Source organism: Chinchilla lanigera, unplaced genomic scaffold, assembly GCF_000276665.1.
Source record: "Chinchilla lanigera isolate Chin_1 unplaced genomic scaffold, ChiLan1.0 scaffold00008, whole genome shotgun sequence".
Classification (NCBI taxonomy): Eukaryota; Metazoa; Chordata; class Mammalia; order Rodentia; family Chinchillidae; genus Chinchilla; species Chinchilla lanigera.
Genome location: NW_004955409.1, coordinates 24295940 through 24320389, shown reverse-complemented (window position 1 = coordinate 24320389; position 24450 = coordinate 24295940). Strand labels below are relative to the sequence as shown.

At 37.5% G+C, this 24450-nt stretch overlaps 1 protein-coding gene and 1 long non-coding RNA gene across 5 annotated transcripts in view; one reads left to right on the top strand and one right to left on the bottom strand.

The window, feature by feature from the left end:
- The window catches only part of Slc25a21 (solute carrier family 25 (mitochondrial oxoadipate carrier), member 21), a 472151-nt gene that overhangs the window by 101555 nt on the left and 346146 nt on the right, over nt 1-24450 (bottom strand). The window lies entirely within an intron of this gene.
- LOC102023337 overlaps nt 11317-24450 on the top strand; it is a 37357-nt gene continuing 24223 nt past the window's right edge. Inside the window, exons 1-2 of the long non-coding RNA XR_001232657.1 lie at nt 11317-11707; nt 20686-20759. This is a non-coding gene — a long non-coding RNA (uncharacterized LOC102023337). The remainder of the gene's footprint in view (nt 11708-20685; nt 20760-24450) is intronic.

Sequence of the window (24450 nt, the reverse complement as noted above, 5' to 3'; positions counted from 1 at the left end):
ACATAAACCACAATGTTCTCTCATCTTAAAATTAGCTAACCTCTAAAATGAGTTGAACAACGGCCTCAGAAAGATAGGTCCAAATCCTAATCTCTAGTAACTACAAATGTGACCTGATTTGGTAATGGAGTCTTTGCAAGTAAAACTGATGATGATGAATATTCTTGTCAAACAAAACTACAAGACACACAGAGAAGTCCATGTGAAAAGGCAGGCAGAGATGAGTTATACAGCCATAGGCCAAGGGAACTGCGGTTTGCCAGCAGCTGCTAGAAGCAAGGAGATAGCCTCCATCAGGAGCCATCTGTGAAGACATCTTGATTTTGGATTTTTGCCTCTAAGAACCGTGAGAAAATAATTTCCTGTTGTGATAAGCTATGCAATCTGTGGCAGTTTATTTCAGCAGCCCTAGCAATTCAACACACACTCCATTCAAATGCTTCTCTACTTCTCTGTGATTTTATTCTTTTCAGTTCCTTTCTATGGGAGTCCATACTCATTTTACTCTATCTCTTACTCTGACTGATACTGCAGCTATGCATCCCAAGTTGTTATCTTCCTGCTGCTCATTTAATGGGAACTCCCATTCTTCTCTGCACTGATCTTTCTGCTACACTGTTGACGCCTCTCTTCTACCTTGGCTTTCAGGACACTCCCACCCCTGGTTTACCTTCTGTCTCTTTGATTATTCCTTCTAGTTTCCTTCAGTGGACTCTCCCCTCTTTCTTGCCTTAAATTTCAGCATACCAAGGCTTTCCCCTTGGCCCCTATTCTCATATTCCACAGCATTTTTACTCCATCTCTTACACATATCTCTTATCTAATCTTTCCTTCTACCTACATACTGCAGTCAAAAGAGGATGGTGTGTAGAAGGACCAACTCTTACAAATCTCTCTGAGTTTTAGTTTCTCCTCTGTGGTATTACAAGGACATCAACCTATAAGATTGTACCAAGAGAAAAATGAGTTATTTACATGGAGAGCACACAGTACAGCAACTACTCAGTGGATGCTCAACATATGTGAGTTCTTTCTTTTCTAGCTCCTTAGTTTGAGTATTCATTCATTTATTCATTCACTCACTACAGATATATTTACTAATCACTACCAGGAATAGGTCTGTTATAGGAACACTAGACACACTAGAAACTTGCCTGTATTCCAGTAAAGAAAAAAGAAAATGAGCATATAAATACACAGTATGTGTGGACAGGGATAACTTTTATAAAGGAAAGAAAATAGCTTTGTGCATTAAAGAATGACCAGGAAGGAGGAATACAGTCTCTAGTGTGATTAGGGAATATCTTGCCAAAATGGTAAATTTGAGCTGAAAACTGAGGAGCCAGCCTTACAGAGTTTGAAGAAAGAAGATTCTGGGCAGAGGGAGCTGCAAATCCAAAGAAATGAGCCAGGAGTGAGCTTGCAGGTTGGTAACATAAACGAGTCTCCACATCTGGGTATATTGAGCAGGACTGGATTGCTGTAACTGCTTCCTAAAGCAGCTGCCCATGTAGGTCTTTTTCCACTCATGTACCTCCTGTTGTTGCCTGAGTGATCTTACTAACGGAATAATTACAGACCATATTTTGGAGAATATCAAATATACTAGAAGCTGAGTGCTTTATACATACCAATGAATGCAGTCATATCACAGTAACGTTCTGAGAGATATTTTTGTCCATTATCTTGATTCAACAGATGGGAAAGTGATACTCAAAATGACTAAATAGTTTGAATAAGTTCCCCAAACAGTAAGTGATGGAGCTGGAATTTGAACTCAAGTAGTGGGGTTTCAATATGACTCTGAACTATGTCATTGTCCTGCTTTCAACTGTCCAGGAGGCTCCATAAGAATGTCATCAGTAGAGTCCATGGTATTTCATCATTTTCCTCTGTCACGCACCTTCGATTCCATCCCGACACCCACACATGCCCCATCCTCTGAACACATCAGAATGCTGGTGGTCCCAGAGCATACCATGTTCTCCCATACATCACGCCTGTATATGTGCTGTTTCCTTTGCCTGGAACTCTTTCTTTACTTCTTGCTTGGCTGCTTCTGTTATGTGGTCAAGACTCAGCTCAAGTGTTATCTCCTTCCTCAGCTTCACTCACCTTTTAATCATTGGGAAACAGTGATGAGATGGTGAAAAAGGAAATGATGGAAGGAAAAAGATATTGTAAAGAAAACGACACTATTGTGCAGGAAAGTGGAAGCAGGCAGTGAAAGTGGAGAGATGAGAAAGAGCGGGGAAGAAGAGAGAGAAAGAAGGAAGAGGAAGAGGAGGACGGAAGCAGAAGGAAGAAGGAGGGCTAGTTAAAGAGATGCGAGATAGCAATGGGAATACACAGGCAGAAAAAAACCAGAACCAGAAGAATATTCCAAGAGAAGAATCTGGGTTTGGTGAGAAATAGAGTAACTGAGAGGACTGGAAAGAGTCTGGGAAATGGAAGGACCAATACAGCAGGGGACAAAATCATTGGTGGTTCTCTCCGCATCAGGATGCTGTGCTGGGGGCTCTAGCACAGTTGATGCCATTGCCAACTTATAATCTAACCCAGAAGCCAGTGTACTTATCCAACATGCTTCCCTGCAAGCTTGCAGAGAGTTGTACCAAATCCTACTATGTGAAATAAATACATAAGTAATGTCTCAAGGACATACATCAAAAAGTCTACGTTGGATGCATCTCAAAGAATCATCTATGTTAGCACATAGTGTTCTGAACAGAACTTGCTTTTAGTGCCATCAAATCTAATTGTTAGTCATGTTTATTCGCTGCCTAAAATGTTTTTGACACTAGCAGTGTTAATAACATCGACTAGCATTTCTATGAGCTTTCCATGGTTCTATTTCATTCTCTAGGAAAGATATGCTTAGGGTTTCTGCTCTTCATAATGTCTAAAGGTGCACATTTGTATATAAAGATGCTTTCACAGAAAAATCAGACCTCATAAGCTTTTGCATAAGCACAAAATTGTTTTTAGACAGCAGAAGGAGTGCTGGCCTTCTATATTCTCCACACACAAATAGAACTGTACTCCAGGACCACGGTGGCTGTATATGTGCCTGGTAGCAGTAATGGTAGAAGTTAAATTAGGGAGCTTTCTGAATTCTGGGAATGATGTCAATGATTTTAGCATCTGAAACATTCTCCATTGTACTCAATTATTGTAAATTAGATTGGACATGGACTTAAGGTGGTGGGGATGGAGAATTCAGTTCTTCATCCCACTGTTATTTAAAATAATCAGTCCTCACTCTGTGGGTTGTCTTTTCACTCTGGTGGTGATTTCTTCTGTTGTACAAAAGCTTTTTGTAAGGTGAGATCCCATTTGTGGATTCTTCTTAGTATTTCCCTTGGGATCTGGGTTTTGTTCATGAAGTCTCTGCCTACTCCTATGTCTTCAAGATGTCTGGTTACTTTTTCTTCCAGTAAAGTTGGTATTTCTGTTTTCATATTTAGATTTTTGATACATTTTGACTTCAATTTAGTGCATAGTGATAGACATGGGTCCAATTTTAGTCTTTGGTATATGGTGAGCCAGTTTTTCCAGCACCATTTATTAAAGAGGCTATCTTTCCTCCAATGAACATGTTTGGCCCCTTTGTCAAAGATAAGGTGACTGGTGTGTTTGGAGTTGGATCTGCATCTTCTTATCTGTTCCATGGAACCTCAGGTCTGTTTCTATTTTTTGTTTTTGTTTTTGTTTTTGGCTAGTACCATGTTGATTTTACCACAGTAGCTTTGTAGAATAATTTTAGGTCCCTCAGAAAAAGGACTTACATCCAGAACATGTAAAGAATTGAAAAAATCAAGTCCCCAAAATTCAAAGTCTCAGTCCAAAAAATGGGCATCTGAGATGAATACACACTTGTCAGATGAATAAATACAAATGGCAAAAAAAGATGAAAAAATGTTCAGCATCATTGTTCATTCAAGAGATGCAAATTAAAACAACACTGAGATACTATCTCACCCCAGAAAGATGGTTATTATCAAGAAATAAACCAATAATAAATGCTGACCAGGCTGTGGGGAAAAAGGAACTCTTCTCCACTGTTTGTAGGAGTGTAGACTGGTATAGACACTGTGGAAATCAGTATGGAGATTCCTCAAGAAACTAGGATTAGAGATCCCATTCAACCTAGCTATTCCCCTTCTGGGTATTTTCTCAAAAGAATTAAAAACATCATACCCCAGCAATATAGGTACACCCACGTCTACATCAGCACAATTTGTAATAGCTAAATCTTGGAAACAACCCCAAATATCCATCAACAGAGAAATGGATAAGAAAGATGTGTTTTTTTATATAATGGAGTACTACTCAGCCATAAAGAAGGATAAACTTGAGACTTTTATAGGTAAGTGGGTACAACTCAAAAGCATATTCATAAATGAAATAAATCAGACTCACATGTGTAAACATCATATTTGCCTCACTAGTGTGAGAAACTGAATGAGTAAATAAGATCCAAAATGTACAGTAGACATTAATTAGGAAGAAAACATTCAAAAGTAAACAGAAACTGGAATGTGGGAATGGGGAAATGAAGGAAGGGAAAAGGAAAAATATATATATATACAAGATAGTTAAAATAATTACATAGTTAGTCTCTCTCACTTCATTGAAAAGAAAGGCTTGAGCTAATATTGTTTGGACAATATTTCATGCCTGTGGCTTGTACTTTGAATAACTACTAAGAAGATAACAATATGTCATGTATTTATTATTGTTACTCTCCTAGTAGCCTGTTTTGAAATTGTTTTATATTATGTTTTATTTTTTCTCTTTAAAATTTACAAAAAATGATTTAAAAATAGGATAATGAGGTTTTTTTTTTTTTTTTTGGTTTTTCTCCAGTACTGGGAACCGAACTCACGACCTTGCGCTTACCAGGCAGGCGCTTTTGCCGCTGAGCTAAATCCCCAGCCCTGGATAATGAGTTTTAATTGTTCAGAGAAAGACCAATCTTAATAAAGATACCTTTAAACAATGAGTGAGGGACAATCCTAGCATTGCTTCTATATCATCAGTTAGGCAGAAGCCCAAGAATGTGCAGAACTAGTCCTACAATGAGGAAGTCAGGAGGATCTTGCTTCTCCTTGCTTTAATGAGCTCTGACTGGGAAATTTAAAATTGTGTGTATTTAAGGTGCATGCTATGATTATTTGATGCGTGTGTACACACAAATGATTACCTCGATCAAGTTAATGATCAAATCCATCATCTCACACTGTTCTCATTTCTGTGGCAAGAACCCTTATGTTCTACTCTTAGCAAAGTTCAGGTATACCATACATTATAATTTACTATAGTTATGACAGTGTACATAAGGTCTCCAGCACTTATTCATATGGTACCTGAAAATTTGTACCCTTTAACCAACATTTCCATATTCCTTCACATCCCAGACTCTGATAACTCTCATTCTATCCTTCATTTTTGTAAGTTTGGCTTTTTTAGATAGCACATGTAAGATCATGCAGTATCTTTCTGAATTGATTTATTTCACTTAGCACAATGTCTTCTAGGCTCATTGATGTCACAATTGTGGGATTTCCCTCTTTTATTGAGGCTGGATAATATTTTTGTGTGTGCGTGTATGAAAAAAGTATATGCATATAACCTTTGCTATTGTAAATAAAGTTTCAATAAACATGAGAATACAAATATACCTTCAAGAGGTTGACTTGTCTCCATTTGGTATATACCCAGAAAAGGGATTCATATGTTAGTTCAATCTATTAGCTATCAATCTATCATCTATCTGTCTACCTATCTATCTACCTATCATTGTCTGTCTTCAATCATCCACCTATCATCTATCCATCTTCTATCATCTATGATCTACCTATCTGCCTGTCTATCTATCTATCATCTATCTATCTATCTATCTATCTATCTATCTATCTATCTATCTATCTGCTACTGGGCACTGAAATCAGGGTCTAATGCTTGTTAAGCAAGTGCTCTACTACTGAGCAACATCCTCTGTCCTATTTAAATTTTTTTATTTTAGGAAACATCGCAATGGTTATAACAATCGTCCATAACCTTGCCAACATTTGTTATCTTTTGGCTAAAAGGTGTGAGGTGAGATTTCATTGCGATGATGTTGATTTGCATTTCTCTTAAGGATTATTGATGTTGGACACCTTTACATATAGTTGGAGCCTTTGTTTGTCTCCTTTCAAAAAATGTTTATTGGGTCTTTTGTTCATTTTTGATATTGAGTCATCTGAGTTCCTTGTTACGTATGCTTTGCAAACACTTCCATGTCTAGGTTGTGTTTTTGAAACTTTGCCGATTATTTCCTTCACTGGAGAAAAATTTTAACTTGATATAGTTTCATATTTTTTTCCTTGTTGCCTGTGCTTTGGTGTCCTAACAAAAAATTATTGCCATGACTAATGTCAACAAGCTTTCCCCTATTTTTTTCTAGTATTTTTACAACTTGAATCTTAAGTTTAGTCTTTAATCTATTGTGAGTTGATTGCTGTGTGTGATGTAAGATAAGGATCCAAAGATAAGGATCTTTCATATGTGGATATCTGTTTTCCCTACACCACTGGTTGAAGACATTATCCTTTCTTTATTGTGTATTCTTTTATCTTTTTCAAAGATTAGTTGACCATATGTGTGCAGATTTACTTCTGACTCTGTTCTATCGATCAGTATCTATTCTTATGGTATTACCAAACTGATTTGATTACTAAAATTAAAGGTGACTTATACACTTTTATAATTACAGTATTAGCAATGCTGAATTTATATACTTACCTTTACAAGTGAGTTATAATTTTCTGTTATTAATTAGTGTTCTTTTGTTTTAGCTTGAAGAGCTGCCTTTAGCACTTTTAGTAGGGAAAGTCTGGTGACAAATTTTCTCAGTGTTTGTTTATTGAGAAAGTCTGTATTTTTTTTTCATTTTTGAAAGACAATCTTGCTGGATAAAATATTCTTGGTTAGCAGGGATTTTGTTCCCTCATGCTGACTATGCATGCCCATGAGTGATCTGCAAAGGTTCACATTCACCAGCCAGGGGGAGGGTGTTGCGTGAGGAAGCAGCTGTGGGGGTGGAGAAGTGGGACATGTAGAGTGTTAAGAACACCAGTAGGCCGGTTGTTGGGGGGTCAATAAGCAAGGAACTGTAAGCATCTTATGGGCAGGCCTCTAAGCAAAGCTTAGTAGTTCCTGATAGAAACTAATTCTGAGACACTTACACACTCAGTTAATTTGAATGATTTTCATGCTACCAGGACACTGGCCCCGATTATTTTTATTCTCTGGGGCTGAAGAGATTCCAGAGCTGGCTATTCTATAGCAGTGGTTCTGTGCAAGGATGGCTTGAGACCTCACTGACGCAGCACACGTTCTTTCTAAAGCTGACCTTGCCCTGCCTCGTCAGCCTTAATGCTGACCATATCTTGTCCAGGCTTTGAGAGAGCTGGGCTGCAAATGACCCTGGAAAGAAGTGGTAACCTCAGATTCTCCCAGATTGGAGGACAATCATTCCTTTTAGAAACGAACCTGTGAGTTAAGTTGAGCCAGATAACTTCTAGGAGACAAGAAGAGAAGAAACAAAGGACCAAACTAGAATGCTTCAGCTTTGTGTTGCTCTTCTTTCCACCAGAGTCTGAAACAGCTAGAAATGGAAACACCGATTGAGCCCTTACCACGTGCCAGATATCTGCTACCTTACTTCGGGAGCCCACCACCCTGATTCCCATTTTACACATAAGGAAAACAGAGACTCCTGGATGCCAAAATGTATGCATTTGGTGACTTCCTTTTAAAAAGAATGTTTTATGTAAGGAACAGAGAAGTACAACATTGCAACTGGTAGCTAAAAAGTATTTCTGGATGTTCTGCATAAGTTCTCTATCCTTACTATTTCTGATCCTCACATGAAAAGATAGATTAATCAGCTATTCTACTAATTCTTTGGTCTAAGGGGCTCTCGCAAAAGGTGCTAGCCAGGGGAAGATGGTGCAGCATAGTGGCTCAATTATTTCTGTACCCTCAAGGGAAGAAAATTGGCTCAGGAGTGAACTCAGCCCTCCTATAGGAGCAGATCTGGTAAATTAATTTGAGATCCTTCTTTTGGTATAAATGTGATTGTTCATAAGCTGAGCAGCTGAACCACATGTTCTTCAGTTGTTTCATTCTTTCCCATGGAATTCTGATTTTGTTTGGGTCTTGGGTTTGTCAACAAGATCAAGCTGAACAAGGCAGCTAGGCAAATAAACAAAAACTGTATATTAAGTTCATCAACATGCACTTAATAATCCAACACAACCCCATGTCAGTCACTCAGGAAATAACTTCCCTGTGCCTGACTTTCTGCCTGGGAAAGATAAAGATGTATACATTTTCCCTCATTTATTCCAAAGGGTTGGCGAGAGGATTATTGAGACAATAGTCATAAAGCTATTTGAGCTTCTTGCCAAAAGGTGCTACTGAAAAACAAATTATTATTAGCATTACCATTGTTATGTGGTTTAAAACTACAATATGAAGAACAGGTTATATAGATCAGTGTGTCAGCATCCTGAATAATTTAAGTTCAATTTGAAGCTGATTGTCTTTGTATGCTCAGGTTCTATATTAAAGCATTCTTCTGATGAAAGCACATTCAGACGGCCAGATGAAGTCACTCTGCAAGAAGAATAATGAGGCTGCAAGAACAGACATGCACAGGTAACACCTGTGGAAGATGGATGCTTAAGCTCTCATTTCTACATGTTTATATTATCAAGTCCCACTGCGGTGAAGTTGGGGGACTCTTACAAGTCTTTATTAAGTGCTTAATGTGCAGATTATGTGACCTGAGACCAGCTGGAAACAGATACTGAAATTTTACTTCGATAAATGAAGCATTTTCATAGAAACAAAAAAATGTGGTTATCACTTAACATTATTTCATGGGAAAATGTGATATTGTTAGTAATTTAAGAACCTGTCTGCGGGTCTGATTCTTGGCATACAGGCAAAAGCATGGGCTCTGGAGTCAGACACGCCTGGGTTTATTTATTATCTGCAAGATCTTGGGCAACTTAGTATCCACCTATAAAATGGGGACAATAAAACTTACCTCAAAGGTTATGAATATCATGTAATGCGGCAGCACTCATTAAAAGTTATTCCTTTTCCCTGCTCTTTGGCACGGTTCAAGCCTCTATATTGTTCTTCAAATACAGTTGATCAACTGGCATTTAGAAAATTTATATTTGAATTTTGGAATCTAAATTTTGCATGCAACCCAGAAGTGACTTTCTTTCTATAGGTAACATTTAAAAGATATTCTGCGTATTTTCATAATTAGGAGAGGTTCATTCAGAACAAGCCAATTTGAAAAGGTCCATGAGAAAATTTATCAAGAGATTCACATTAAATGAATTCTAGCTTATTCCTAATTTGTGTCCAAGTTCCTGGGAACATAATCTTGCAGGTAGAGCTAAAATTTGTAAAGAGTTTAATTGCTTGCTCAACTATCTCCGAGGAAAACTCTTCCTCTGAATAGTGGGAGATGCCTCATTCTTTCCTCTTGGAGCCAAAGGTCCTATGCATTAACTGCCCCCTTCATCCGATTAGATGTTCCTGAAACTATAAAATGCCTTTTAAGGGCCATCTAGAGAGGTGGGAAAGAGTGGCATAAAAAATGGGGGGAGCATTGAAAGAGTTTGGCATATTGCCCTGTACCCCAGGCCCCAGGCTGTGTACAGGAAATGTTCCTGGCCATGCTGTGGGCTTGGTAGCAGCCCACAGGCCTTCACAGCAATTAAAGCTCATAGAGGTGAGGCCCCTCGCCTCTCTGGCAATTACAAGCCTGTGGCAATAAAATAAACACACACAGCCACTGTCCTCTGTAGGATTTTTCCTGCTTGAGGGTCACAGAGGCAGTATCAAGACTCTTGAGAATGAAGTTAGCTTTGGGCAGAGACCGAGTTGGTGCTCCTACACTCAGTGGCTCTGGATGAGCTGAATTCACACACAGGGTGAGACACCTGCTCTCAGGTACTTGAAGCAGTTTGCATTAACCATCAAGACCAGTGAATGGGAGGAAAGCAGGAGGCCATTAAAATATAATCAGTGAAATGGTCTTTGCAATATGGTCTACTCAGAATCTCTTCAAAGGTCATGAAAACTATGGTAGAGGGAAGGAGCAGTCATTTATTCCAATCGTGATTGAGATCCCCATTTATTGTATTGCATCAGGACTTTCCCCCTTAATTTTTCTTTTCTTTTCTTTAAAAAGAGGAGCCAGTGGACTTCAGGAAAGAGTAACAAAGGCAGTAGATGAAAATTAGAATGGTTTGAAAACATTTAACATGCCAGTTTTAGAATGCAATTTCTGAGTGCTTTCCGAAAAGGACAAGCCTTCTTAAAGAGCTTCAAAAATTAATCTAGAAGTTGATATTAATTTAGGAACGATGAAAAGAGTGAATATACAGCCCATTTTATACTAAACAGAATTAATATCATTCCACATAATTATAGAAGTGTGTTCACAAAAGAGATGCAAATGTTGCATACAAAATAATACTAAGTACAATATCATTTCCTAGAAATACTTTTATTGAAATGCAACAAGAAATATTTTAAAATTATTTACCCCTGTGATTCAGACACTCATCTCTTCAACACAGGGATCACTAAGACGTAGGAAACTGCTTCAGTGTCACGCGATTTTTAACACCCAAATCTAGCTTGGCTTTTTTTGTGCAAATGAAAACACTTTCTGTGAACAGTTCTTTGCAAGCGTGCCTGTTTTAATCAGAATGCTTGTGGAAAGCAAAAAAACGCAGCTGCATCAAACCACGGTGAAACCGGTTATAGATACGGTAAGAGTAATTTGTTTGATATGGACTCTAAGCAACTACAAACACTAATAGAAAGCATGTTGCTCTGTACTTGGAAGGGAAAAGCTGAGCGTTTCAGGAATATCCTGCTTTTGTTTCTCAACAAATGGAAGAAATATCGCGGCTTCTCTTATAAGTCTGGACATATTTATAGCTTTGCTTTACTTTCTTAAAGCATAACAGCATCCATTCACTACTGGAAATAAACAAAGCAGTAACCTGATAGATGACAAATATCACAAGCTTAATGGGTGTTGTCCGTCGCTGATGGGTCTCGGCACTGGGAGAGATTGGCACTGAAAGATTACTGAGCAAACAGAATACCTGAAAAAACTTGCACTCCCCAGTCTGTCACCAGGGCTCTGATCGACGGCATTACCTGCTAAACGCGGTTCTTATCTGAAGCTGCAAACTGCCGCCACTGCCAACAGTTCTCAACAAAGACTAGCGACCATGAAAGGCTGAGCCACCTCGGCAGGCAGCTGGGGACGCCACCTCTGATAGCCCGTCCCCTTTATGGATCACCTGAGTCCAGGCACCAGGCTGCCTCTCAGTCACGCATGACCACAGCATCCCAGATCTGTACCTGTTGCCAAACAAAAAGGCTCCAAATATTCTCTGTAATACTCTAAAATATTTAGGAGTTACACTGCATCTTTGATTTCACAATCAAAGAATGTACCTGGGCATATCTGTAAAATTCTGATGGAAACCTTTGAATCCTACTGATACTGAAAGTATGTGCCTTCCTGTCATCTGTCTTTCTTCTCTTTTCCTAAGAAGACCTCATAGTCCAGAGAACTAAACTTGTCTTACTGGTTTGGCCCTCAGGAAAAGTAAGTCACTGCTTTTTTTCTAGTTATTTTACTTTCCTAGGAAAGATCTCTTTTCCAACCCTCGGGATTTATGGCTTAATGGACTTGTCAAATTTATAAATTCCAGGTGAAACAGGATTTTTGTAGATTTGGTTTTGCTCATTTTTACTGAAACCAAATAAAATACAGACTTGACAGGAAAAAAAATCCATATTTGCCTAATGTTTCCTTGTTGCAGTTGTGTATCATTTTATCTCAATGATGTATTAACATTTAACTATTTGTTAATCTTGTCCACTTGATTTCATTTATGATCTGGTAAGTAAAATACATACAAACATTAACTTTATGACAGAAATAAACTTTACAGGTAGCTGAATTATTTGGAGTTAATATTATTAACTGACATTACAATGATAATTTCTCCTAAGTAAATGCAATGAAATGAATAGTAAGAGCCATTTGACATTTGAAGTTCTGCTATCTGGTTATCCTTAAGGGATTTTTTTTTAAAGGGGCAGGGGTAAAAGCAGGTGTGTTTGGGCGAAAAAAGACAAAGATGGACTGAAAGATGAACATGATGTTTCTTTTTAAAGAAAATCACTGGCAGTTTGATATATGTAAAGCAGCAACTTAGGGAGACCCTGTTTCAAATTTTTTTTAAAAAAAAAAGACTACAGATTTAGTTTAGTGCAAAAGACCTGAGTTCAATCCCCAGTAGTATACAAAAAAATTGTTATGGTTTCATTTTGCTAGCACCATTCTTTCCTGAAAATTCAATTCTATTAATCCTCTCACAAAAGAAATAATCAGCATTCATTTTATCATAGGCTTGTCATGCAACGAAACACATTTGTAGCCAGAAAGGATATAAATAAGTTTCAGAAGAAAATAGAAAATGAAAAGTTAAGTAGAAAAAATATCATTTTGCCTATATAAAGATCCAACTTTTACCTTCTTATTGTACTTTAGAATATATATATATATATATATATTTTTTTTTTCCCCAGCTAAATTGATAGCTGATAAAAAGAGAAGGTTTCATACAAGGTGCTGGTCAGGAGATTTCAACATGAGATTTAATTCAGCTATTTGGCTAAATTTAATTTAATTCAGTTGTAAAACCCACTGGTCCTCATATCCAGAAGCATTTCTGTTAAGTTTCTCCCTGAAGTGTAGTGGTATCTTAGGACATAAGTATATTTATACTGATTACTCAAAAGTAATAAGCAGAATAACTATTAACTAGCTCAAAGGAAAGATCCAAAGTAAAAAGTTATATCATCATCAAACTTTCAGATCTGTGAAAAGACTTCAATTATTTTTAATTCTAATTTTTGAGGGTTAGTACTTTATACCATTTAAATCTATATATCATCATATTATCTCTATCTCTCGTTCCACCTTCACAGTTTAGCCATCTGTCCTTGTTAGATAAAATGAGAAATAATAAGTTCATTCTGCTTTAACTCATAGAAATAATTATGGATTAAGTTTTTTTTGCAAAATTCTTTAGCACTAGAACCTATACTAATAAAATATTCAAAATGAGGTCTCTTCTGCTCATGGTTAAACAGTTTTCATAATTGCTTCAATTATGGATTATGGAAAATTTTTATTCTCCAAAAACATTTTTAAGCCTAAATAAGTTCTCTGTTAGAAAAACCACAAAATAATTGGATCTCAGAATCCTAGTTTAAGATGAAAACTGGGCTTGCACATATAGTTATGCAATGAGGATTGTCTGATATTTAAAAAAAATTTTTTTCAAAGTAGGAATTTAGGAAGGTTGGAGTATGATAAAACTGCAAATATTATGGCATCACTATGCTGGAACATGGGATAATCACAATCTCTATTACATTTCCCAGTGTATCTCAATAATAAAGGAAACATGGTATATATCAATTTTCATTTAATAATACAGTTCAAAATTAAATGCAAGGAAATACCACCAAAAGATCTTTCCTTCCCCTTTTCATCGTTTCAAAATAAACAGCAAGAAACTAATGAACCTAAGAAAATGATTACAGGCTTTCAAACTCATGTATACCTGTAATAGAATAAACTATAGTTGAACTGTAGTATATCTTGAGAAGATCTTCTCAGATTTATTTATATCTAAAATTTCTAGAAATAAAATTATGCTGTCAGTTACTAGTTAATAAGTTAACTATTTTTTCAAACTAAAGCAGTCCTGTTAGGCAACACATTATAAATGCACGTATTACTTTAAATTTAACTTAAAACTCCACCACTAAATCACCATTCACAAGGAAGCATTTTGCTCTTTCCATTGTATTCTTGTTCATTAGTTATTTACTTCCTCTATTTAAACAAAAACACCTTACCTTCTTTTTAAAGTAAAGAAAACTCTTTCACAAATCTCAGCGAAAACATCTAGGTTTTAGTAACCAGTGTCTATGAAGAAAAACCTGGCTTAATTATAGTTCTTAGCTCCACTGGCAGCCATTTTAAACAAAAAAACTGGTTTTTTGTGTTGACAATCACATTTTAAACTGATTCTTTCCAGATGAAAAGATACTTTTTCAAACAATGTAATAAAAATGTAAACTCAGCTGTTGCACAGACATAAAAGTGATTTATATCACATGTACTGTGCTCACGGAGTTTTTCTCCTTGCACAATGGAAGTTTTATTTTAAGGAAAAGTTAATAATTAACGGCTAGGAAAATCCCTCAATGCAAAGAAGCCAGCGATTGGGCTCCTTTGCTCTTCCAGAAAAATTCGTCAATAAACCTGATGAGAGAACGAGAGGATATGTGAAAATTACAGTCAGCACTAGGCTGGGCCTTACCTTGGGTGGGGGTGGGGCATAACAGAAAGAAACAGCAGGAGGCTTCCGAGAGCTGCATGTGTGGGTATCTAACTTGTGAAGATTCCCTGAATTGTACACCTATGTGTACTTTTCTCTGTTGCACTATACTTACTTCACTAAAAAGTTCTAAAAAGCAGTTACATTTTGTCTTTTGTAAATGCAACTACTACAAATGTTCAGTGTAACTAGGTAAGTGTTGTCTCTTTTTTTAATACTCTGAGGTATCATTGGGTCAACTATTCCCCCACAGAACCTTATGGCTAGAGGACTTAAAATTACGCCAGTGGCCCATGTGATGAGTCCCAGGCTAGTCCTAAAGAGGGACAGAGTAGGGTAATATTTTATATTTAGGAGACAGAGTTGTGGTAGAGCGAGGGAGAGAAGAGAGTGTATATCTGAGGTCTCATATTTGAAACCTCCACCAAACATGATCCTTTTGAAGATATTTTAACAGAGGCCTGTAAATTTCTTGTTTCAAGCAGTACTTTTGGAAGGCTGTGAATCTATATTCTATGTGTCCAGTACCCAATTATTGCTGTTAATGAAAGGCAGATCACATGGGCAATTGAAAACCCACAGTCAAGAGCTGTACCATACCCCTCCTCCATTGGAACGTGGGTCCAAGTATTAAATAAATAGAAAAATTGGTTGGTGATCAAGTTGCTAATAAACTGTGAAATGTCCAAAGTGTGAGCAACTGCTGGGCACACAAAGGACACTATCCAACAAATGACCCACAGAAAAATCTAGAACGGACACCTGGAGCAGATATTTTTATGTAGCAAAAATTAATCCTTGTATTTAGTCTGTAAACTTCGGGTTTTAAGATTCTACAGTTTAATCTATCAGCACCAAAACATGTACTCCTTCCACTGTCTCAGTACAATATTTTCTCTCATTACACAAATTAAAAATAATTTATAGGATTAATTCTGGAACTGTGCATACTGAAAGAGGACTCAGGCGGCCAGCATCACTTGGAGCTCCATCGGGGAAAAGCATTTTTATGATTATCACAGATTACCACATCTCATACCCAACACTTTAAAGTGGTCTTCTCTGGTTCTCTCTTCCTAAAACTTCACTCCCTGGTTCCTATTTGCTAATCCTTGCCTTCCTCTAAGTGCTCTAACCTTCAAACATGGCATCTTATCCTGGCATTACTGTCTCTCCTCATCTGAGTAAATTAAAACTATCCTCGTTAAGCATAAACATATCTGCACACATTGAGCTACAAGCAGGGAAACACCGGCAAAGGTGTTGTAATCTTATCACTTCTCTATTCTATGTGGGGAATGCAACAGAATTGAAACCTCCCAATCAGCTATTTATACTCAATAGTGACAGGAGATAGGTGATAGCGATAGAAGAGACAGATAAGGGAGCTACTTTGTTCTTGGTAAAGTCACTAATGGGAGTATCTGAAGAGAAAAAGTGGACGAGCTTTGGGCTCACACTCAAAGCTGTGAGGGAGTATGGACAGAGAGCTAACACACCACTCTGTACCTCAGGACTGTCTGTAAAGAGAAGTGTCTCTTAACCCTTATTCAGCCATTTGCTCTCCTCCCCAAATAAGACTGACAAAACCCCCAGCATGAACACCCTCACGGTCTCACACACATCATGTTATTTGCAGTTAGGAGTTAAGGGAGAGGTCCAAGCATTAAGTACACGATGAGCCCCATGTTAAAGGACCAACTGTTCTCAGTTACTTGTGTACATCCCCAGGGTCAAATTCAATCTTCAGAAATCCATGTGCAGTTTCCACAGAAACAACTATAAACACCACACACGGGAAAAAAAAATAGCTGCAGTCAGTCTTTTTGTCTGTATTGACATATGGCCTTTATTCTCTCTGGCTTTATCTTCCAAATGGCAAGTTTTGGCTTGGTTCTATGTATACAAAGGAACTTCATCAACTCCTACACACCTTCAAGAGACCCAGAGTAAAACACTCTTTGTGGAGATCAGTAAAGAGGTAGGAAAAAAAAAAAAAAAAACTTGGCAAGAAGAAGCAAATCAAAGAAGTTCATGAAACACATTTATTTTATTGGGCTATGAAAAGAATACAGACTTGGAAAGTGAATATGATGTGACCTCAAAGGAAAATAAATAGTTAATAGCGATGAAGTTGTCAATCAGCAACCATTAAGGCAAATGTGTAAAAAACAGGGGCGGGGAGCTCTGCGGCCAGGGCTACATAGTGCAGGGAAAACACTAGGCAGACAATGAAAGCGTACAATCAGGACAGGGCAGCGAGCGTTAACAGCGGGTATGAATGAGCAAAGAAGGCATTTACCGCTCACTGATGCTCACCTTTTCATTTCTTCCCAAAGGTGTTTTTTATTTTCTCAAAACAAGAAGGAAAACTTAATCCTCACTTTTAGTGATGTTTAATCACTGATTTGCATGAGTCTTTTACCAAACAGGCAACACCAAATGAAATGTGCTTGTTTCAGACTCAAACAGGATTGGAAAGTGTAATTACATAATGGATCAAAAATTTACTTGTAGAGCTGTGTATTGTTGATGTATATAAACATCCTACTACAATAAGACTCTTGTCCAAGGAATGAAAGTTAAAGGCTTGCTATGTTAATGGCTCAGTGCAGATATGAAATTGACTCAAAAATCAACAATATAAAATTCTCATAAATTTCGAATTGTTCCAGTTTCACTTGCAGCATGAATTTATGGATTTACCCCATTTGTTCTTACCATAACTATGCTTTTATTATTGGGGGCCACTAGACCAGCCTAGTGAAAACCTCTTTCATTACGATTTCATGAATCAAGAGGTAATGAGGGAATTTCCAAGCTACCCTAATATGGCTATAACAATTATAATAATCTTAAAGATACAGTTTAACAGTGTATTGAAATTGATCTTGTTATAGAGGTTTTGAGGAAAGCCACTTTTTGAAAAACAAAATTAGAAAATGATTTTAAAAATCCTGCTGAGTGGCATAAGCTTAAAAATTATTTTAATTTTGTTATTAAGATCTTACAGATTTTACAATATTGACAGAAAGGGGTCCACTTTGGCCATTTTAATTTACAAGCCAACCAATCCATTTCAAACAGAATATTACTCAGGACAGAGCTCTGTTGTACTGCCATCCTTTGGGCCAACTACCACAGCTCAACTTCTCGAGGGGAGAGTGTCCCACATCTGTGCGACAATTCTGCTTGCCTCAAAAGTCCAACAAAGGTCCAGATGTCTTAAAGTGTAAAATAAAACATCAATCGCTTAGAGTTAGAGGTTTTTGTGTTTTGTTTTAAAGAAAGCACAGATTTATTAGAGGTTTCTTGTAACCTCTCAATTTCTAATCATAGACACCCCAGACTGAGGAAAAGTTTATTTCTAAAACCGGGATCTTGTGGGCCCAAGACATACACTTTAGAGCTGTGTGATGGATCTGCCTTATTGAAGTCAACCAGGCTTTCTTAGGACGTCAGGAATGAACTGGCAGGGGGCCAAGCTGAGATTCCTGTCACCAGCCTAGAGGAGGAACCAGGAACCACAGGATGAAACTGAGAACCATGTAAACTCCAGGAGCTGTGTCTGAAAAGCAAGAGGCAGATTCTGGAGACTTGCGGCAGAGGAGGTACAGGCTTCAGATGCAGCACAGCACCGTATGTAACCTCCTCAGAACAAGTGTAACCTAAATGCAAAGCACTGTGTCAAGAAGTCACAGCCATGGGACATGTGAAGGACTGTGGTTTCTGGAGACGAGGTTTGTTAAGGACGAGGAGTAGTGTGCAAAGGAAATCAGAAGGGCTCACACAGCCTTGCAGTCAGGAAGCTCTCAAGAGCAGCCAACAAGCTGATGCTCTAGGAACAAAACGAACATCCCCTAAGTGCCTCAGTTGCCAGCGGGCTACCACTTAAAGGCATTAAACACCTTAAAATCCAGGCACACAGCACTACCATGGGCACAATGCAGGAAGAATTTAAGAATAGATTTAATCTATTAAGGCATAAATCACATATTTCATTTAGTTAATGAAAAGCATGGTACACAATTTCTTTTTTAAAAAAGGACCAGATCTATCTTCAAACAGTTAAACACTGTAATACAGTTTAGTTCAGCAAGTAGTTGTTAAATTCCATGTATGATTCAGGTATTCTGTTGCATCCCAAGGCATCCACACTGGTGCTACAGAATCCTGGGCTAAGTAGCTCACTACAGTCTTATTGTGAAGTGCTCATTAGTCTGAGGTGCACATCTGGTATAAATGCTTTGAAACAACTATTTCTCAGCTGCTGCAAGATTCTGATATTTCCAGATTCTCTTCAGCTCTATTCACATGTAGACACACAGCACATTTTCACACACAAAAAAAAGACCTACGGCTATCAGGACATTAGTTTCAGAGATGAAACTGAAAACTGGGCTACCGACTGATCACATATCAGCTTTGCCAAAGGGAGACAGTCTTTTGAAAGGGAAAGAACCAACATAGTTAACTGCCTCAGGACACTGGACTCAGCTGGGAAGCCTGGTTTCTATTCCTAGCTCTACAGGAGCTCTAGGGCTACCTTTAACAAGTTGCCTCATTTTTTCCTCCCTCATGTTTTTCTCAGTGGAAAACAGGATCAGGAGAGGGCTTGGGATGGGAGATGTGGCAAAGGAAGAAGTAGTAATAGCTGATGTGACTAGTGCTAGGAAGTGCTGCATGAACGTAAAATTCTTTGTAATTGGAGGAAAAAATATTAGGAAATGAAATATTACTGGTGATCATAACTAACATCTTTTAAAAAATTCTAGTCAAGCATTGCTAATCTAACAATATTTTAATTAACTATTTTTAATCAATTAACTATTTTCAAATGACCAGCATTTCCACTTATAGAAAGAGGAGCTTATTTCTTAAGACCTTTCAAGTGTCTCATTAAAAATAAAGAAAACAATCTAATGTTGATGCTTGGCTAAAGCAAAACAATAGGAAAAAACAGAGTCCTCAATAGTTTAAAAGCAGTTTTAGAGTAATTGCAAAGAAGTTGTGCTTCTTATTCTCAATAATGACTGAAATAAAAAACCAAAATGACAATAATAAAAAAATGCAAGGGTTCTTATTATATATAAGCTGTACAAAACAATAGAAAAAAATTATGTGATGAGCAGTGTGGTTTAGATTCTGATTTACTGTTATCTGAAAGATTTGCAGGGGCCATGCAAATTCTATAATAATGAGTCTCAGAACAGTAGCATGTCCCTTTAAAAAATTTTACTTAATATAAAACTTATCATAAAACATACCTTGGGGAGCAACATACAAGGCACTGAGTAATGCGAAGAATGAAGGGAAGAATTTTAAAGGAAATCGACACAAAAAGTTTTATGTAGTAGATTTCAAACCTTACTTGAAAAGTCTGAACAGGATAAAAAGATTTTCTCTGTTCAGTAGTTTCACTTAATCCTCAGTCCAAACATTTGCCCCAATAAACATTAGATTATTTTTATGTTAGCTATAAAGCTGTCAGTCCTCAATAAACAGATACACTCCTGGTGGTTTTTTCCTTGCTGTCAAAGAATTGTCAATATGTATACTGGCTCTTAAATTAGCACAAACACAGGGAAAGAAATGTAAAATAGAATCTCACTGCGGAGTTTAATGGGAAGCTGTTGACATCCTCAGTAAATGATGGTCCAAACAGCCGACAGTGATTAGAGGTTCAACATCATGTAACATAAGGTAGTCGAGGTGTTGTTAGCGCCTCGCTGTCTCCTTAATGGAATGCTGTAACCTCTTCTATTCAGGTGAGCCAGACCCTTACTTTAGTGTGTCTCAATTAAACTTTATGTTTGATGTGTCCATTTGTCGTAGGAAGAGAAACAAGTTCAATGCAAAGGACACTTTGAAGATTTTTATTTCCTATGGGGACAGTTTACTTCTGTCCGGAAAGTCCCTTCATAGTTTTGGTGGGGGTTTTCCTGTAATTGAGAATGGTTATATAAGAGGTGTGAAGAGCTAGAAGGGATTGAAATGCACATGCATTTTCCAGCTGGCCAAATCTCTAACATTTTTGTAGTGGCTTTCAGGATTTTTTTCAAAAGACTAATAGAAAAATATAACTTGAAATTATTCTGCTCATGCAGTCATTTTATTGCAGAATTAAGAATTTAGAAGCCACAATGGTGTCTTTTTTTTTTAGGTACCTGGTAGGCTGCTTAACCAAGCGCTGTGTATGCCTGGACAGATACCAAATATTATGTGCTTGATGGGTTTGTAAGTATTCTTATGAGACTGGTAAAGGAAATGACATAAACATGGAAAAGATATAGGTATCTGTTTTTAGTTGGAATATTGTTCTTTGGCCTTCTCATCTTCTCTATCAGAAAGCTTTCTAAGCTTTAGGACACTGGGTCTCACAGAAAATTTTTCTCCCAGAAAAATTAAGAAATATTTGATAATGTAATTGTGTAACATCACAAAGGAGCTATTAATTTTAATATTTTTCATAAAACAAATAGCCCATTTTTGAAGAAAGAGGGTAAGAGAGAGACAGAAGGAGGAAGGGAAAAGAAGGATGAAGAAAGAAAGAAAGAAAGAAAGAAAGAAAGAAAGAAAGAAAGAAAGAAAGAAAGAAAGAAGAAAGAAAGATAGAAAGAAAGAGGAGAAAGAGAAAGAGAAGAGGAATGAAGAAAGGAAAGGAAAGGAAAGGAAAGGAAAGGAAAGGAAAGGAAAGGAAAGGAAAGGAAAGGAATCATATTAGAAGGTTTTAAATAAGAGATCAATATAGGATTGAGGCACACAGAAATGTAACCTGGGTGAACAAAGAATTTCAGGAAAAGAGCTAAAGACAAATATATTGGGAATTTTAAGGTCCTCATGAATACTCCCTTTGTTCTATGTAATAAATGTATGATCTTCCCTGCCAAGACTGAAAGAAAATGGATTTCCCCAAGGAATGCCCCATCACTGGAGATGCCTGCCATCAAAAGCCATCACGTTCTGAGTAGGTGTAGCAAAAAGATTAAACATATAAGACAGATGATGGGATAGAGGAAGGAATGAAGACAGGGATGTAGAAAAGGCAGAATGTCAGCATCCTGAGAATAAGATCCACAAACATGAAAGGAGGAAATTGAGAGTGTCAAATTTAAGCCCATGGTTTGTATTTGTGGCCCTGAGCAATTTGGAGTTTAAGGAGAAAGACAGGACCTTCTGTTCTCCATGTCGATATTTCTCATGTCTCAAACATGCCCATCAGATCCCATGCCAAAATATATTAAGTGGTGCCCCATTGTCCTAAAGAAGATTTTGAAAAAAAATGTAAAGGTCACATTACAAGAAGTGCTGCCACCAGGCAATCTGGCTTCTCAATTTTCCATTTATTTTCATAAAATGGCAAGAAGCCACTTAGCCAAAGAAAAACGTGTGTGAATGTTTGGGGTGGGAGTTACTGGGAGTTGAACCCAGAGCATTGTGGAGGTTGGACAAGCACTCTACCACTGAACTGTCTCTAGTCTTTTTTATTTTACTTTTTGAGACAGGGACTGACCTCAAACTTGTAATCCTTTTGCTTCAGCTTTCTGAGTAGCTGGGGTTTCAGGTATGTGTCACCACATCTGGCTTATGTTTTCAAAAGTACATTTTCAAAATAATTTAGAGGCTGAAAATCTGTACGAAGAGCACCTAGGTTCAAATTCCTGCCACCCATGAGAAATTGGACTAGTTACATAAACTTTTTGGCCTTGGCTAACTTATCAGTAAAATGGGAAGAATTTTAGTGTAAATTCCCCATCTTATAGGTTTTTTTGAAATCTCAGTCTATTGAACAAAAGATTGTCATATTACCTGGCAATTCCACTCCTTGGTATGTACCCAAAAGAACTGAAAGCAGGGACTCAAACAGATATTTGTGACCCATGTTTTGAGCAGCATTATTCACAATAGCCAAAAGATGAAAGCAACACAAAATTTCACTGACAATTAGATGTAAATGGATAAAAAAAATGTGGTCCATACATACAATAAAATATTTGACAGCCTTAAGAAGGAAGGCAATTGTGATCTATGCTAAAATATAGATGAAACTTGAACACCTTATTTTAAGAGAAATAAGCCAATCTGTCACAAAATGACAAATATTGTATGATTCATGTTATTTGAGGCCCCTAGAGTAGTCAATCTCCTAGAGATAGGAATAAGAATAGAGGTTTCCAAGGACTGTGGGCAGGAAAAAATGGAGAATTATTGTGTAATGGGTACAGAGTTTCAGTTTGAGAAGATGAAAAAAGATCTGGAGTTCCATGGTGATGATGTTTGCATAGCAGCATGAGTGTACATAATTTCACCAAACATTATGCCTTAAAAATTTTTAAAACGAGGGGCTGGGGATTTAGCTCAGTGGCACAGCACCTGCCTGGCAAGCGCAAGCCCGTGAGTTCCATTCCCGGTACCAGAAGAAAAAAAAAATTTGTTAAAATGATCAACTTTGTTATGTATCCCTAACCATAGTAAAAATAAAATTAAAAAAAAAAATCCCTGTCTGCTAACCCTGAAATTTTAAATCATCTATTGTTGATTTTTTGTGTTGTGTTTTTTTTGTTTTGTTTTGTTTTGTTTTGTTTTGTTTTGTTTTGTTTTGTTTTGTTTTACTGGGAACTGCACTCAGGACCTTGTACTTGCCAGGCAAGCACTTGTGCCACTGAGCTATATCCTCAGCCCCTGTTGATTTTTTGATAATTGATTATTTTGTCTTTTTTACCCCTAAGACTCTGTAAATCTTTTCATTGACCATAGCACTTTGTACCCAAAAGACAGAAGAGCTGCTGAAGAACTGCAGCTCCCTCCAAAGAGGAGAAGTACATCTTCTCCCCCGAAGCAGATGGATTGCAGCAGATCACCTTCATCATGCTGAGCGCTGGTTTCACGCTTTGCTGGGGACAGTATGATGTTCATGCTTTGTCCTTAGGTCAGAGCTCGTACTTTTGGGAATAGACATTCTGGACCTCAACTGAAAATCCATGGTGCCAACCAAAATTCTTTCACTTGGCAGGATTGGAATTCCAACCCTGTGTCGCGGCATCATGGGACTGTTGAAAACTCTGCTCATCTCTATGGCTTTCCAATTGCTGGTTTTTGGTCTTGTAAATTTTGTGAAGTTTCTTGGAGATTCTTCTGCTTATATCCAACACAGCAGTAGGCAAATGCCTCATGAGGAAATTACACTTTAGGCTCACTTCTTAACAGTTTCCATATTCTTCAGGATATTTGCTCCTCAGGTCTCAGCCACTAGGCAGCTGGTAGAATGAAAGTCTATAATCCTCCTCCTCAGGCAGACTTGGTTTTGACTCCTTCCCTCAGTCCTTCCTTCGGGATTTAGCAAAGCCTTTAGGTAAAAAGCCTGGGTGAACGTACAGCTTACTTAATTAGGCTTCCTTTCCTCAGGTCTTATAGCCCTTCTTGAGCTCTACCCTCTAATGCCTTCAAACAGTAGCTTTGTGTATTTCCTCTGTTTATTGCTGTTTTCAGCAGGGGGGTTGTTCCCATACAACTTACTCATTCATGATTGGAACTGAAAGTTTTAATATTGTCTCTTATAATTTTAATTCCTGATCTTTAAATGTTCTTTTGCTTTTATATAACTTCATCTTTTCATTGACAAGATGGTTTTTGTCCCTTTGGTATATATATATGTGTATATATATATTAATACCTCAGTTCGTGAATTTAATTCTTTTCATGATTCTGGTTACAAACCAATTGGATGAGAACCAAATCAAATATATACTGTTTTGGGTCCCTTTGCTTAGTAAGCCCGGGCAGGGAGTGTTGTGAGAAAGGTAGTGAGGACAGAACACATTCAAATCAATAGATGTACACTGTTTGCATTTCACCTGGGTCTTCCTCAGACCTTTCAGCTTCCCCGACTAGATTTCTCAGTACTACTCAGTGTTGCCTGCCAATGGTG